Source organism: Lygodium microphyllum, chromosome 6, assembly GCF_053477565.2.
Source record: "Lygodium microphyllum isolate KBCC chromosome 6, Lygodium_microphyllum_v1.1.10, whole genome shotgun sequence".
NCBI lineage: Eukaryota > Viridiplantae > Streptophyta > Polypodiopsida > Schizaeales > Lygodiaceae > Lygodium > Lygodium microphyllum.
In genome coordinates this window covers 128,669,593-128,688,423 of record NC_141140.1, presented here as the reverse complement: position 1 = coordinate 128,688,423, position 18,831 = coordinate 128,669,593, and positions in this window count along the sequence as shown.

Genomic DNA, 18,831 nt, shown 5'->3' with positions numbered 1-18,831 from the left:
GCATGATATTGAGTAAGTTAATTATCAAAGAGTATGGCATGACTTTATATACTTGATAAGTCATGAAATAACTAGGTTAAAAACCACCAGATGAAGTCATTTTGGAAAGGAAAAGACATTTTTGAAAAAATAGGTTTAAAAACATGATTTTTTAATGCATGGAGAGAGGGAAAGCATTAAATACTCATCCCCATGCCACCATCTAACAAGTAAGCAATCAAAATGAATATTTAATAAATCTCAATTGGCTCTTAACAAGTAGCCAAAAGAATTAGTGGACTGCATACTCCCCCCCTCATGCATATAAATACACCCCCTCTCCTTCACAAAAAAAAAAAGCAAGAATGAAGACTTCCTATTGTTGCTAGCAAAATTTCTCTACTTCTCTTATCCATTGAAGCTTTGAGGCTTGACCTAAGTAATATAATAATTAGCTATTCAATGAAAAGACTCTTTTACTTGGAAAAATATTATATGCATGTCATTAAGAAAATATCTTAATTATGGTTTATTTCACGATATTTATTGTTATTTCATTAATGACACATGTGACCATAATAACGGAAAAATGGTAGGCATTGTTAGGGAAGGGAATATTTTATCATTTTTCCTCAAAGCGACCATCTCTACTTCAGTTTACTAGTGATTAAAAAACACATATAAATTTTATAATAATTTATAAAAAATCATTTAGATAATATCATGAAATAATCAATGCATTCAATCAATAGAAAATTGTATAGAAAAATATATATTAGACGCACATAAATTAGGTGTGTGAAAATATAATTTGATGTCTGAAAGATGAAAGAAAAATTGCACTTATGATTTTTGCATTGCTTGGAATAAAATTTTCAGAAAAACAATTAGCATTGCACTAGGACATGTCTAAAAGAAAATTGATCTTTCTAGATAACATTGACAGTTCGACAAATGGTCAAATATTAACGATGAACCCATAGAATATGAGTAGAGTAAAATAAAAATTATTGTCTTGCTGGAAACACAGGTGATGTTAATATTAATGATTATATTACCGAGAGCGTCAATATCATGAGTTGACCCACGCATGAATCAATGAGATAACCTAACCTAAAATATTGAGAATGTTGAAGCAAAAACAACTATAAAATACTCGACAACCCTGAAACTATCAGTATTAGGAAATTAAATAAATATCGAAAGTCTGTAGGACTTGTTGGACATTGATAAGAATTTGTTGATACAAATTCTAAAGTCTAAACAGACTTGGAAAAGCATTTGAAATCTTGCTAAGCTCAGGTTAGGACAGGGTAGCGCATGAATTGCCTATCATAGGTATAAATGCCCATATTATTTTTTAGGAAGGAATTAACAAATTTTTCATAAGGATAAAATAGATTTCTTATAATTAATTAGGCTCGTGAAATAACTTGCAAATCCCGAAAAAAGAGTTGCAAGTAGGAAGTGAAACCCTAAGAATAAGGTGGGACCTTAAAAAAAGAAGCCCTAAATTTGGGTGAGGTTGCTTCTTATGCTAAAAATACTTTTTGTTGTTTATTTTTTATTTGTGCACGCATTGATGGTTTGCACATGAAAGATTGATTGTGCTTGTAGCAATTAGATCGGATTATAAATATATAATTAGGATAATAAGAGGAAAGATCGCACTATGCCTCCCCCATGGCTAAATGCGGAATCCAACTCCAAGGGGGATTGTTTGGTACCATAGTGAGGAGATTTGGACCAGCCCTGACAGCAATAGGTCGCTCGGTGAGGAATCCATTATCTTGGAGGGTTTCTATCTCTTTTCTTTTCTTCTACGTAGACAGAAGGGATTTTTCGACGGTGAACAGAGGTTTATGTTCTGCATAGGCTGAAGGGGAAAAATCATTGTAAATAACTTTACGAACTAATAAGTAAATATACTTTGCCAAAAGATTGCCTCCCCTTCAAGAACCACCCGAGCCCTTGCATGGTTTGTTGATTGGGAATAATTGTGAAAGTAGAGAGTTTAAGAATTAGATACGTGCCTACAATGTTGTTCTTATTTTTGTATCCTTGAGTGCTAAGGTAGATGAGTCATTGCTTGGAGGTTAGAATGGATACACCTTTCAAGTTCATGGCTCTACATATATCATCGTATTGGGTCAATGGTATCTACATGAAAGACCAAGATTTTCATAATTACTCAGGCAAGTTATTATATATATATCTTCTACATCACGTGCGTTCAAGATCTATTTATAAATATCCTTATCTATAAAAAAATTTTGAATAAAACATAACCCTTTTCTATTCAATCTATAAACAACCCCTTTATATTACACCCTTCTGTATGTAAAAAATATATAAAAATGATATTAAATAAGTAGCTTATTTTGAACCCATGTGATGCACACATATATTCATCAGTAACTTACTCGAGCATAATTATGTGTTTGCAATACTAACCATGAGCTTCAAAATAGGACGTCTATTGTCTTTGTTGCAAGCAATGATGCATACTAGCAATGTTTATGCTCAAGCCTTTCACATCGTTGGAGATATGATTCTAGAAAATCTAGTAGTAGAGATAAAGATGACTATTACAAAAGGTGTGATATCAAGACAATACTTTGTGCCAATTGGCAATGAGGTTGTTGCTATTATGTCGAGTCAAGGTGTTGATGAGAGCTTGAATCAATGCAAGATAAACATTTATATGAGAAATGGCATATATGTCACTATATCCAACCTATATCAAAGCTACAGTGGCACTTAAAAATCTCTTACTCTATAATGGATGATAGTATGCCTTCAGAAAATGGCCCTAAGAAAGACTATGTTATACAAATGGAGTACTATGCATATCATCTTCGAGTTTGAGATGAGACGCTTGTATGCATTGCTGCTATTGATAGGCAAGATATTGCTCCACGGAGATCTATTGGTAAGCACATTGTTCATCCATTGTACTTTATAGGAGGGCCTTGACACATGTACTAACTATATCAAGATGCCATGACATAGTTTGTAGTAGAGGTAAACTTGATCTTTTCATCACCTTCACATGTAATTCAAGGTGAGTGGAGATTAGGTGTGCTTTGTTGTGCCTAGTCAGACAATGCATGGATAGGCTAGACTTGACCGCAGAGTCTTTTATCACAAACATAAGGACATCATAGAATCACTTGTGAAGAAAAAATTGTTTGGCAAAGTTGCAGCCTACGTGAGTATAGTAGAGTCCCGAAAGTGATGCTTGCCACACTTACATATATGTAACATCTCCCCCCCCCCCCCCCCATGACCCCCGTGCCTCCCCCATGAGAAAGCCCCCCTTTCAAAAGTTTTTAATTTTTTTTACTCTCCCTCTCTCTCCCCTTGCCGTGTGCATGGCAGGGGGAGAGAGAGTGTGTGTTAGTAATGAGTGGAGGGGGGCATGCAGCCCCAGGTGGGTGGCGGCGGACAACCATCTTCTCCCCCCCCACCTTATAAGAGCCTCCCCCCTCCCTCCGTTTGGCAAAGCCCCCTGGTCGTCCGCGGGCATCACCAACGCCCCCCTCGTCATCGGGCATCAACAACGCCCCCCTCATCATCCTCAATAGGCGCATCCCCCCTGGCCGTGTTCAGGGAAACCACCCCCCCAACCGTTGTCCATGAATAGCACCCCCCTGGGTGTGTGAGAAGAAGAAGAAGAAGAAGAAGAAGAAGAAGAAGAAGAAGAAGAAGAAGAAGAAGAAGAAGAAGAAGAGGGAGAGAGAGAAGGAGAAGAAGAAGAAGAAGAAGAGGGAGAGAGAGGAGAAGAAGAAGAAGAAGAAGAAGAAGGGGGAGAGAGAAGGAGAAGAAGAATAAGAAGAAGAGGGAGAGAGAGGAGAAGAAGAAGAAGAAGAAGAAGAAGAAGGGGGAGAGAGAGAAGGAGAAGAAGAAGGAGAAGAACAGGGAGAGAGAGGAGAAGAAGAGGAAGTTGAAGAAGGAGAAGAAGAGGAGAAGAGGAAGAAGAAGAGGGAGAGAGAGAAGGAGAAGAAGAAGGAGGAGGAGAAGGAGAAGAAGAGAGAGAGAGGAGAAGAAGAGAAGAAGAAGAAGAGGGAGAGAGAGAGAGAGAGGAGAAGGAGAGAAGAGGAGGGAGAAGAGGAAGAAGAAGAAGGAGAAGAAGAGGAGAAGAGGAGAAGAGGAAGAAGAAGAGGGAGAGAGAGAAGGAGAAGGAGAAGAAGAAGGAGGAGAAGAAGGAGAAGAAGAGAAGAAGAAGAAGAGGGAGAGAGAGAGAGAGCTTTGGAACCTTCCAAGCATCCCTAGCTTAGAGGGAGTTTTTCCCTCCTTCCCGAGATTCACAATTTGGATTGCCAAAGGTGCTGCAGGCCGTAGGAGCTTTTGGAGAAAATTTTCTGTGAAGCCTAAGCAAATTTTACCTCGTGTACGAGCGCTAATTTCCTACGAAGTATGGCACCTAAGAGGCGCGCGTCCGGCAACCATGCGAGTAAGTCCAATCGAGATGGGGCCGTCGCCACTAATGGGATCTCGACCGATGGGAACCAAGTCCCAAACTCATATCCTCTCGTTGAAATTAAGCTCGTAATTTGACTTCATAATCCGCCTTTAACATGTAAACATATTAGTTGCAAGAATAGATTGCATCGATTAAAATGATAATAATAATAATAAGTTCAAGGAAGGTTGCATTGATGAAAGTCATAAATTTTGTCACACTCAATGCATGGAAAGGAATAGGTTATTGCATCCTACTTTTTACACATTCTCTTGATGGATCAATAGAAGTTCTTCTCAATTCTGTTGTCCTACCAATTAGGGCACACTATGCGGAAATAAGGGAATTAAGGTTTCGACAATTCCCAATTTAAGTAGATCGTCAATTGCCAATTTGCAATTGTGGTTCCAAAGTTGTGCAACACAACTTGGGACAGAAAAAATCTCTTGTTCTTCCAGGAAGGGGAGACTTACACACTAGGGTAAGGATGTCCTAGTGGACTCAATGCGCAACAACATTTAGGAGTTAGATAGGTAAACTATCTAGGGAAAAATTCCTATGAAGACCTAGTCGATGCTAAGGTCATTGGAAAGGGCGGATCACCAGGCCATAACTCAAAAATCACGAGTTGAATTGGCATTCGACTATGTAGATTCTTGTTCCTTACAAGCAAAGGCGAACTTAGGGAAATCCCCAAATCCCAAGGTATCGGATCTTGTGGGTTGCAATCGACCTAAGGAAGAATGCTGAGGGTATTCAGGAAAGGAACTTCACCTTAACAGGAATGTTGTACAAACCACCAAACTTGTCTATGTTTGAAACAATAGGAAAATGTTAGCCTTGATCAAATCAGGATCAAGAGGAAGACCACTTAGATCATTTAAAGGCTCTAGAAGGAATTTGTTAAATTGACCTTGCGAAGCCCTAACCCAAGAGGGAGAGCGGACTTCATGGTAGTTGATTTATGCTAAGCATGTTTCTTGGAACTGTTGAAATGGTTTTAACAAAGGTTAATCTTGTTAAAGATGGAAAAAGTGATTACTAGGCAGAGTGGTCACTTGATAGATTAGGAAAGGATGTTTTCCTAGTTAAAGGATGTCAGGCTGGTTGCTTCAGCTTGATTGTTTCCGAAAGGATACTTAAGGATTGGTTGTAGTTTTGGATGAATATCCAAGTGATTATATTTTCATGGCAAGAACTGTAAGGATAAATTACCATGGGAACAAAAGGGATGTTTTCCCTAGTAAATGTTATTAGGCTGGTTGCTTCAGCTGTGGATGATTTCCTAAAGGGATAATTAAGGAAGGATGGTGCTAGCTACCCCCGCGAACCACCAAACCCTGACCAAGAGGGTTATGAATCCGCACCAGGAATGTGGACCGAACCCATCGCGAGAGGTCTCTCCATGGAAATTACTTGGCGTAGGAGAACGCTTAGGTGCCAGGGGGCTCTGGCCGTAAATCCCAATGCCTTCGGACCCTACACAAGTGTTCTACGTGACTCGAGATGGGATCTTGAGGCCTTAATACTAGTTACAAGGCAGAATCTTGGTAGGATAAACCTTCGGGTTTTATTGTCGGGAGACGGAAGGATTTTTCTGCGGAGACAGAAAGGGACACTTAATTTTCCCGTATGGGCAGGAGACAAACATTAATCTGAAGATAAGTTAAGGAAGTGTTGATCTTGTTATCTTGTCTTCATGTTTGTGCCCTAAATTACGTAAAGGAACCTATGATTAACTGGTTAATTAAGGAATCTGCTTTTATGTGTCAAACATAATGTGGTAGGTAATTGGATAACTAAAACAACCCCTGAGGGAAGCGTGGTGGATGTGACCAATGGGTCTATCCTACGAAAGGGTGGTCTCTGTTAGCCAAGATCTTTCCTCAAAGGAAATGTTAACGAGAAATATTAGGAAAAGTCGGACGATGACCTTAGACAATGTTGGTTAGAACCCTGATTCATACCGTTTTAGGGGACCAGAATGGGACTATGCCCTATGGGCAGAGAGGTCGAGCGATGCATCCCTCTCGTTTCCCATTCTCTTTGAACCAAGTGCAGTATGAGTCTTCTTTGGTCCAGTTGTATCCGCGCAAAGTGGAGCGGCTGTCGACCGATGCTAGAAGGCTGTTAGGCAAACCAGACTGCTAGGAACCCGGACTTCAGGTCGATCCTAGTGGGAACAGCCTGGCACTTCCGCTCGGGGCAGACTCGAGAAGACCTAGATTGCAAACCCTGTGATATTCCTTACGAGTGCCAGGCTGAGCTTTCTAGACCTTCTTCCCGATGGGCTGCTAAGACGTGTCCCACCATTTGAGGGGCGGGCACATTACAATATACTTCTGATATTGCCTGATGCTTTCAAGTTGAAGGATGTTGATCACTATGATAGGGTGATTTGTGTAGAGTTTCCAAACCAAGAAAAATTCCCTGCGCTATTTAAAACCATTGTTGCTTGAAACATGCATAGCCCATGGGTCATCTAGGTCTCTAAAGTTTATGCATGGTGAATGAAAATTGTTTAAGGCATTACTTACGTACCACACAAATTCCATATTGGAAGATGATCATGGTTATACAATTTAATGAGAAGAAATGATGGGAGATTGATTTGGTTAGAGGTGCCTACCTCAATAATCATTAGATTGGGCCTTACAATCCTTATCTGTCTAAAAAATATAGAGCACACAATAATGTAGAGATACGTTCTATCGTTTCCACTATAAAATACCTTTACAAATACATCTACAACGGCCAGGACCATGGGACTGTAAGGTTGCGATCTATAGGGAGGAACCCATTAGATGGGACAAGTGGTTCTACAACAATTGAAATTGTTGATGAAATACATATGTGCCTTGATGCTCGGTATGTTTCTACATCTGAGGCATGTTTTTGGATTTTTGAGTACTAGTTGCATAATGAGAAGTCAGACGTCATATGTTTGCATATGCACTTGCTAAGGGAAAATGTTATCACCTACCATGATAATGATGATATAAGACAAGTCGTTTCTAATGCTAGCATGCAACAAACAACTTTAATTAAGTGGTTTGTTTTCAGCCAAAATCATGCAGAGGAAAATGTGTTGTTGTACCAAGAGTTCCCCCAACACTAGGTTTGGAATACAATGATAAAAATTTGGACAAAGGAAAAAGGGGAGATGTTTGTGCTCACATCTATTTTGTTTATCCTTCTATGTAGGTAAGCTCTACTACTTGAGAATGTTTTTCACTAAGTGCATGGTTTGTAAGCCATTCAAGGACATGTGTAGAGTTGATGTAGTTCTATATCCAATTTTCAAAGTTTCTTGCATAGCTAAAGGATTGCTAGAAAATGACTAAGAATGGTACATCTATACCAAGGAGGTTGTGATGCTTTAGATAGGTAGACAATTGCATGTATTATTGCAAGATTGTTGGTTTTTTGTGATCCTATACATGCATACCAATTTTAGGAACAATTTAAGATTGCCACGATAGATGATATACTGCATGACTTGATTTCTTCTCATGGGCTTAGGACTTGGCTTTCAATTTTGGGTTTGTTACATTTGGAAGACATCTTGTGGTAGCATGGGCAAAGTTTAGTCCAATTTGATGGAGCATTTGAAATTGATAGATCTTTCATTTTAGATTTAGGTAATCCTTTGATTTGCAAGGAGCTCGATATTGACATTGTGAGTCAACAAAATACAACAAGTTCAATGGAATCCAGTTTGATTGAATGCCAAAGAAGGGTATACTTGGTTGTGCTTGATTCCATCACCTCCTCACATAAATTTTTTTCTTTTTGGATGGGCCTAGTGGATCAAGAAAAACATGTTTGTACAATTGCTTGCTTGTGGAATTGAGAGGTGAGGGAAAAGTGGTGCTAGCAATAGCATTGTTTAGGATTTCTATGCTATTGTTGCCAAAGGGATGTACTGTGCGCTCAAGGTTTAAGATTCCCCTTCAGCTCAAGAGTACCTCATCGTAAAACATTCTAGTGCTCGCTTGCGGAATTGTTGAGGGTGGCATGTCTTATTATTTGAGATGAGGCGTCAATGATGCATTGACATGCTTTTGAGGCATTGGATAGAACATTGAGAGATATAATGGAATGTGATATGCCTTTTGGAGGCAAAGTTGTTCTCCTTGGTGGAGATTTTCATCACATCTTGCTTGTGATGCTAAAAGGAATCCTTGAAGAGATAGTTGATACAATCCTTTGTCCTTCTCCTCTATGGAAGCATATGCATGCTTTATGTTTGTCTCAAAATATACAAGGTTTTGTGCAAGATGAGAATTATGATTTTGTTCAATGGCTTCTCTCCCTTGGTGATGGTTGCAATTATTTGGATGGTGACAACTGTGTTGCTATTCCAACACATATGGTTTTGTAAGATGTGACTATGGATGGTCTCATCTCACATGTTTATATGGGCATCCATTGTGAGCAAGACCATATCTCTTTTTTTGTCATATATATTCCAGTGATGATTCTATAGCTGAGATAGATGCAAATTCTTTCCTTTACTCAAGCGAATATCTAAACTCTATGGATCTAAGAGGTGGTTTTCCTGTACATTGTTTAGTGTTGAAAAAAAATGCATCGACGATGCTATTGAGACACTTGAGTCCTACTATGGGCCTTTGCAATGGTACAATATTGATATGCAAATAGTTTCATAGGTAAGTACTCGAGGCTAAAATTATCATTAGAACTTTTGTCGATGTTATTTTCTTCACACCTAAGATTATATTTATCCCAAAGTCTACAGTGTTGTGCTTCATCATGCGTAGAATAGAGACATCTAACAGTGAGACTCTAGAGATTGTCATGTCCACTTTGCAAATAAGTATTAATGTTAGGTGAGGCAAGGAAATTGCCAAGGGTAGAGCCATTAAGAGAGCCTTGATTACTATTCACAAAAGCCATCACTCATGTGGTGAGTTGGATAGCATCCCCATACATGAGCTTCAATGCTCGGGGCAACAAGTTGAGCACTATTACACGAGGCTAGAGCAATCTTGCTGCACATCTCCTGTCTATGGCACAATAGGACAACTCTTGGTCGAGGAGTGGAGTTGATATTGCACTTTAGGGCTTGTTGAACATTGCCTCAATGGACATTCCCTCAAACATATAGAAGGACACCATTAAGATGTCCTCAATGGGGTAGACATGAAGGGCCGGTGGTGTGCTCCTTGGGTTGTAGGTTGCTACCCTAATCTAGGAAGTTTCAACGTGATAAGTTTGTGACCAAGGTTACCAACCTTAGGTCTTATCTTGGGCATTTGAAATGCATTGACTATAACGATTGAGAACAATACGATGGCTAGGGTGATTGCAAATGTTGTGCCCACTGATGCCATTTTATAATGCTTGTCGATTGTGGCAATAGTAACATGGTTGGAAGGCCATCTAGATTTTAGTGATAGGTTTCTATTTATAAGGATTACCTTAGACATCCTTTTGCTTCACTGTTTTTCGTGGGAACAATTTTATTGTTTCAGTAATTAGGACTTACAAATATCATTTTTTGTCTTTGTTGAAGTATTTAAGCTCTCTCTCTCTCTCTCATAAGTTTATATTATTCATTAAAGTTTTTAGGATCTCTCTCATCTTTGTATTATTGATTGAAGTGTTCAAGATCTCTCTCTCTCTCACATACGTTTGTATTATTTATTGAAGTGTTTGAGATCTCTCACTCACTCACACACACACACTCTCTCTCTCTCTCTCTCTCTCTCTCTCTCTCTCTCTCTCTCTCTCTCTCTCTCTCTCTCTCTCTCTCTCTCTCTCTCTCTCTCTCTCTCTCTCTCTCTCTCTCTCTCTCTCTCTCTCTCTCTCTCTCTCTCTCTCTCTCTCTCTCTCTCTCTCTCTCTTGTATTTACACACACACACACACACACATGTACATAATGTATTATTATAGATCATGTATACATGTATTTAGATACTTATATATTTATATCTCACACAGATGTATACTTAGTGTATATTTATATATGTATAAATACATTTAGATACTTATATGCACACATCTCTATGTGTGTGTGTGTGTGTGTGTGCGTAAACATAGTGTATAGCTATAGATGTCTATATCCATTTAGATACTTACATGCACATATTTGTCTCTGTGTCTCTATCTCTATGTGTGCATACACCCCATGAATACATGCATATACACATCTTTTTCTCTTTCTCATTTCAACTATACATATCTTTTTCTCATAGCCCTTGATAGTATTGTTGTTGGAGGATTGCACCAAGTTTACATCCATTGTCAAGGGAGCCAATTCTATAGTTCCATAGATTATGATTAAACTCAACAAGCATTAGTCCAAGACACAATGCAAGGCTTTGTACTCAACTAGGAACCTTCCAACTAGGTCTTTCTTCTTTCACGATATAAATCAAAATGCTAGATTAGATGGTTTTAATGATACATACATTTCATTTGTAGACTAAATCAAGTTCCTTTGGCACCCTCCATTCCTCAAAATGCAAATCCTCATGAAGCCCATAATCTTCCATTATTCATTGTACATATGTATGTAAGTCTAGTGGAGGAAGTGCAACATATTGGCTTCTATATTTTCCAAATGCCACTTGGTACACAACATATGGTAGAACCAATTTTTAGTCCTAATAATGGAGGAACTCTTTCCCTTCTACAAGAGATACCCTAGATGTTGGTGTATCCTTTGATACATGTGCTATGTTATCGTGACCATGGATTGCACAATCTTGCAAAAATGAACAAGCTATGCTCTCAACGTCATGCAAAGATTTTATCTTTTGAGTCTAAAATTTTCAATTGTTGATTGTGGAGAAGCACTGTTGCACGAATGGGAAGGTTTCATTGCCTCCCCTTTGAGAACCACTTGAGCCCTTGTATAGTTTGTTGGTTAGGAATAACCATGAGAGTAGAGAGTTTAAGAGACAGATACGTGGCTACAATGGCAGAGAAGTCGATGGGGACGCCTATCCTTTTCAGGTGTTTTGTTAATTTAGTGTGTACATGGATGATTCCATAGCAGGTGATTCCGCAAAATACATATTAAATTAATAAACGTTTATGAGTTTAGAGTGCGCGCTCGTGATAAATTAAGGTTAGGATTGATTTCTAACCAATTGATTTATTTATGCAGCTGAAGACTGCTAGGTATTCACTTTTGTCGATTTAATTGTATTATTTTGCTAATGATTGTGAATGCTTCAGTTGATGTGTAGAGATAGCAGCAGTGGCGGTGGAAAGCATTGGAGGATAGTGTGTATTCGAGTTATCATCTATATTTTGATGGGCGCATACCTTAGGCATGGCACCTATATTTTGTCGCGCCTATTTATCAAGGCGTTTGATATTTATTTATTATTTTTGTATGCACATGGGCGCACGATTTAGATATTTGTATTTGGGCATTGTATTGGGTATGCCTGACTTCTTGGGCGCCCGCCCATTAGCTTTATTTCTATTTTGGCACAAAAGCAAACTCAAAAGCCAAAAGCGTGCTATTTTGTAATTTGGGCTATTATTTGAGCTTGAAGATGATTAATACATAAAAATACATGCTTTGTGGAGCGCTCACACAAGGCATGGGGGGAGATTGCACCCAATTGGTCTCTTGTTCATGTCGTGCATGCTTTCTACATTGATTTGTGTGCAAAAAGTAGAGTTCTTTTGTTCTTGGGGACCTTCTGACGCTCACTACGCGCGCTTACGGCATCTGATCTGTGCACCAATGTTACCCTTGCTTTTGTATCATTGGGTGCTAAGATAGATGAGTCATTGCTTGGAGGTGGGAATGAATACACCTTTTGAGTTCATGGCTCTGTATATCGTTGTGTTGGATCAATGGTAATTGATATTTCCAATTATGCAGAACCAAGATTTACACAATTATATGTTTACTATCCTGACCATAAGCTTCAAAAAAAATGTCTAAAATACCTAGCCTTGATTTGAGGTATTGTCTTTGTTACAAGCAATGCCAGATACTAGCATTATTTATGCTTGAGCCTTTCAAATTGTTGGAGAGATGATTCTAGAAAATCCCATAATGCAAATAAGGATGACTATTATAAAAGGACATGCAATATCAAGATGATACTTTGTGCCAATTAGCAAGGATATTGCTGCTATTATGGCATGTCAAGGTAATTATGAGAGCTTGCATCACCACAACGTAAACATTTAGATAAGAAATGTATGTGTCACTATGTCCAACCTGCATCGAAGCTACATGCCATTATTATATGTTCTTTTGATTCTCAATGGAGAGCCAATGGAGCTCGGGTAAGTTACTCATGAATATATGTGTGCATCACGTGGGTTTAAATTTAGATATTTTTAAAATACCATTTTTTACATACAAAAGGGTGTAATATAAAGGGGTTATTTACAGATTAAATAGAAAAGGGTTATGTTTTATTCAAGAAAAATTCACAGATAAGGATATTTATAAATAGGCCTTGAATGCACGTGATGTAGAAGATATATATATAGTAACTTCCCTGAGCAATGGAAAAGATGGGTGGCACTTTAAAATCCCTTACTCTACAGTGGATGATGGTATAACTTTGAAAAACATGCCTAAGAAAGATTGTGTTACACAAATGGAGTACTATGCATATCGTCTTCAAGTTTGAGATGACACCATTGCATGCATGCTGAGAGATAGAATACTATTGCAATAATTTACGATGGATGCATATTACAGCATTGAGTAGTGTAGATTAACATGGTGTTGTCTTAATCAATCCACTTTGCATGCTAAGGTTTATTCAGGCCTCATTGATACAATTGTTGCTACTAATATAGGCAAGATGTTGTTCCAATGAGATCTATTTGTAAGTGCATTGTCCTTCCATCATCCTTTATAGGAGGGCCTTGACACATGTACCAACTATATCAAGTTGCCATATATACAAGAGCCTTGCTTGCATTATTGAGCATTTGCCAAGTCTCCCAAATTTGAATTCTTCGAGTCTACCATTTGTAGAGATTCAATATGGCACTTATGTCTAGTATTTTTATATTCTCACCTAATTGGAAGCATCCTTGATTTAAAAATGACATTCTTTGTATATCCCACGATGTTGGGAGCACCATGAATTCATGGATCTTTTATGCCTGCTTAGGGTGCACCAAGTGCACCTTGACATTATTATGTTTGATGGAGTTGAGCTTCATGAACCTTCTTCATTCAAGTAATTGGAACTATATTTTTTGTTTCATTTTAATTCTTCTTTGATAGAAGCCTCCATTCATAAGTGACTAACATGTTCATTTTAGGTAAAAGGAAGTTTAGAGAGTGTAATCATCACAACCAATCCATGTAGAAAAAACATGGGAGTATTACCACCACATAATATCACGGATGCTCCAATGCTCACTAACATGCCCCTTTGTAGAAAAGAAAACTATTTTGAATGGTTTTATAGAAATTTTGTGTACTTTTTCTTTTCTTCATAAGCTATGTTGCAGTCAACTACTAGGTGCATGAACCAAATGCACTATCATCTTTGAATTGCTCCATCCATCTATGGCATTGGTTAGCAATGTGTACTTTGCAATGCTTTTTGAGGGAACATCTACAATTTTTTGATCATGCAAACTACTAATTGAAAGAAGCCTTAGAGTTAGGTCGGGTGAAGGGTACTTGGTTGTGTTGCTTTTCTTTAGACATATTAAAGCTTGAAATTCATGTCTTTGTGCATGTAATATACCTTTAAAAAATAGTTGTATCGAGGGAAAAATTGCAAAGCAAGTGAGGCATAGCTTTGTGAGCTTCACAATGATGCACACAATGTGAAGCATGGTAGCAAGCCGAGTCGATAACACCGACTAGGCCATCTACTGCTACACACACACACACACACACACACACACACACACATACACACACACACACAAAAGCACATTTCCCAGAAGCTATATCATAAACCCTTTACTTATTGCAATACACAAATAACACAACATCCTCTCTTACTATTTTTTCATAGCAATACAATAAATGTTTACAATAGAGCACTAGTTGGTCTATCTAGAGTCCCTAATGGTACTTTGCATAGTTGGCGTCATTTGCGAAGCTCACAAGGCTATGCCTCGCTTACTTCACAATTTTTGAGCATGGTTTCTTCCCTTTGCTTGCAAAATATAAATCAAATAATGCGTTTCACGTTTGATAAACAACACAATCTACTTGTAATGCCATGTTCCTCAAGCTACTCAAAACTATGATACAAATTCTTGGATACTAAAGATAGGACTTGTTTGAGTTAAATGATTCATATGTTTATATCTTTATTTTAGTAAAATCTTCACTTAATATTATATCATTTATTGTAAATGTATTAATGCTCATTGTCAATTGTGTTTTGTGCAAAAAATTGGCATTGCAAAGCTAGTCATGCCTCAATAGCTTCACTTTTTTAAAATAGCATAGATTTTTTCCTTTGTTGGCAAAACATAAAGTGGAATGTGCCTCATTCACACAAACACACACAAACACACACACACACACACAGTGTGTGTGCGCGTGTGCGCGTGCGTGCGCGTGCGTGCGTGCGTACGTGTGTGTGTGCGTGTGCGCGTGCGTGCGCGTGCGTGTGTGCATGCGTGTGTGCATGTGCGTGCACTTCTATCATCCCTCCAAACATTGGGTGCCTTATCAATATGTTTGGAGTGAAAAGGCCTTATTTAAAAAATGTGTAGAATATTGGAGTACTATGTCTAAATGTAACTTGATTGTAACTTTTGTAAGTTAATCTACAAATAGACACACATCTAATCCAATAAAGTGACACCATTAACCACAATTGGAGCAAGTTGTGATCAACAAATTTGGCAACTTCAGTTACGATTTAGTTTCTTTATTCATAGATCTATGGATGCATAGAAACATATGTAAGTGCACTTGTAAAGGATGGTGTTCACACACTTACTATAGTCTAGAAAGACATTGATCAAAGGTTGTCCCATCTACCATGAGAAAAACTTGTCATTTTAATGTTTGAATAACTAAATCCTATAACGACCTACTAACTTCAACAAATGAAAGGATTTGTGAATTGGCAAAGGAGATGTAAAACACAAAAAGTCTCCATAAATTAAAGCATTTGTGAATAATTTGGCAAAGGAGATATAAAACACAAAGTGTCTCTAGTTCATGGAGGCACAAAATATTGAACCAAATAGATTTATTGCATCAAACCCCCATGATATGCTCTCTTGTCCAGTAGTTTGTCAAATCACTTTACTTCTAAAAAGTGACATATTTTATGTTTCTCTTTTTAAGTATTGTCATTGTACCATTTCTCTCGCTTACATAGACATGTGCACAAACAATTGCACTTCATAGACACATATTCAATTTGATTTCAGGAATGACATATTCAAGTAAGCGTCATTGCTCTTCCATGCAAGCTAAACAGACCAACTTGCAAAAATACTTAGTGTTCACACAAGCATGTGGAGGAGGATGCCCAATGGTCTCATGTATTTTTTGTGGTGAAAGTAAAAGCACACTATGCTCTATGTACTCTCTCTCTAGTCTTGTTAAATGTTCCTACCTACTAAGGTTGTCTTCTTACCTTAAATATTGGAGTGGGTGGAGGAATATGAGTATACAACTACAATTCAACATACAACATTATTTTCAAGTGATACAATGCTACCTTGCAACCAACATGACACCATAGGATTAATAAATAGAAGTGCAAATCCACCAACGGTAGCCATTTTAGGTAGAACAAAATAGAAAGGGTATCCTCTTGTTGACTCTATTGAAGGTTTATACAACAAAAAAGAGGATGTAGCTACCTTGTCATTAGCAAATTGGAATTGACCACTACATACAACACATTAGTCACTACACATAAACAAGTGAAGCATTCACAACTTTCATGTGTAGCTTGTAAACATTTGCTACCCTTGACTATTTAACCTTGGAATTGCACCACATGGCTTGCATGAGACTGGGATTATGGTCTACTTGTGATTAAACATTATATAGCCAATGGAGGGCCAGTCATCGGGCACCTGCACTTCATGTGGCTGGTGTCTTGGATGGTGGAGAGGCCATCGTAGAGGTCAAGCTCCCCAACCAGCCCGTGGCTGTAGGGGGCCTGCCAACCTTCCCGCTCCTCTCTCTCTCTCTCTGTCTCTCTCTCTCTCTCTCTGTGCGTTGTGTCCATGGCAGGTTATCACGCTGTAGATGCATCACGAACGATGGCAGCCATACCTGTGTAGTGCTTGGGGGCTTGATCTTGCCTGCTAATATCGCAATGGGCAAGGAATTAGTAGCTTGGCTACAAAGCACTTCTGGCACACTCCAAATACACCAGCAGAGCTGCCACATATATCTGCCAGCTTGCATGGTGCCCTAGCTCCAGAAAACAAACGTACGTGATCTATTGAATAACACGCTTCTTCCTTCATTTTATCTCTTGGAGTGTGAGTTAGGCTTTTTTTTTTCCCCCCCATAGAATTTATATTAACAGATAAGAGAGGACAATAATACAACGAGTAAGGGGGGCTTCACCCACAAGGCACCATGGCCCTGACAATCTGCATACAAAAGGACAGGACCCAGGCATGGAAGCTCAAACACTTAGTACTTGAGACAAAAAACAGTCCTTGTGACAAAATACATCAAGACACATCCTCATTCCACCCCATAACATCTGAGACAGTTTACCATCTCCTGAAGTCTGTCCATGCAATCACTGGCTTTGGAAATAGCCTCGTAAGCCTCCTCAATAGCCCCTTTGTTAGCATCCAACATAATTCGGCATTCTTCATGTCTCCACTTAGAGATAGGCAATTCACGGTCCTCTTCAGGCAGGGCGAGCAACATTGATTCAGCATCCCTTGCAATTCGGTTGCGGAGATAATAAATATTAGCCTGGTTAATCTTCAGTTTATGTACCTGCAGGTTGAAATCAACAAACAGAGAGCTCAGGCGAGGAGTCGGGTAAGCCACTTCGAACACAAAACAGTTCCTCAGTTTCCAGATTATCCACAAAAATTCAGATCTTGAGCGGTTCCAAAAACTGGTTAGGATGCCCACAGAATCCCCTAATAGCAATTGTTTCCATGGCACAAGGGCTTTGAGAACTGCATTGAGCAGAGACAGGATGACTTTAGACTGAGGGCAGGAAAGAAATAAATGACATCAAGATTCAATGGCAAATTTGTAGCGGGGACAGACCCCATCAGAAATCTCTACTGCCAAACTTTCTTCCCCGGTCCACATAGCTTTGTGGAGGATGAGCCTTATCAGAACTGACTTTTTCGGTTGAATGAACTTGTCCCATAGTTTTTGGAATTTGAAGTACCATAGCCTCCTGTCAAGGCTAACCTGCCAACGTCGATTAAGAGTGATGTGCAATGGAGGTTGAAGATCCGTGACTATCACTTGGGGGTGAGCCAACTTAAATCCCCCCACCCAGCCGAAAGCATCCAGTTTAGCTTTCTCCTGACTGACAATTTCCACAAGTGCTCAGCAAGAAACAGAGCCATTCTATTCTGTATGAGGGAAAGTTCCCAAGGTCGGAGCTGGAATTGAATGAGAAGTTCATGGGATGTCTTCTATCTATTCTGGTGTAGGTTCCAGAGAATCCCCCAAGTGGAGACGCCCTTCTTGTGGCACCTAAGAGCAGTCCGAACTTGTCTCTCTCCCAAAGCAGGGATCCTTGAGTTGAGAGGCCACCAAATCGAGTTGACTCTCCATACTGAGAAGGATTTGTTAGATGCCCAAAACACCCTCAGATTGTCCCTCGACCAGTTCCATGCCCTCCACAAGGATTGTACAGGTCAGACCCCTTGGCACTAATCAAGTAGGGTCTGAAGAAGTAAAATAGGGTAGGTTAAAGCCCTTGTGATAAGCTTAATAGCCAGTTTGTCAGCTCAACTGGATAGTTTTTTAATCCCTTGTGATAAGCTTAATAGCCAGTTTGTCAGCCCAACTGGATAGATTTTTAATCCCTAAACCTCCCTTAGAGGTAGGGAGACAACAGACCTCCCACCTAACTTTGGAGGCTGCTCATTTGAAGGGATCTCCTGCCCACAGAAAGCACCTATAGTAACTAACTATACTCTTCAAGTGAGAATCTGGAGTTCTCCAGCAGCATAGGGAAAATAATATGTACACAAAAAGAAAATGATTGATGACCAGGACCCTTCTAGCTAACGAGGATTGGAAGCCTCTCCAGCATTCTAGCTTAGCAACAAACCTCTCTATCACCCAATCCCACCTTTGCTTAAAAGACACATGAAACCCAAATGGAATACCAAGTAACCTAAAGATGACCCCATCCTTAATAACATTGCAACCCTGTCTGTAGAAGCCAGTTCGGGAGGGGGGACAGGGAGGCACTTACTCCGGTTTTATTGA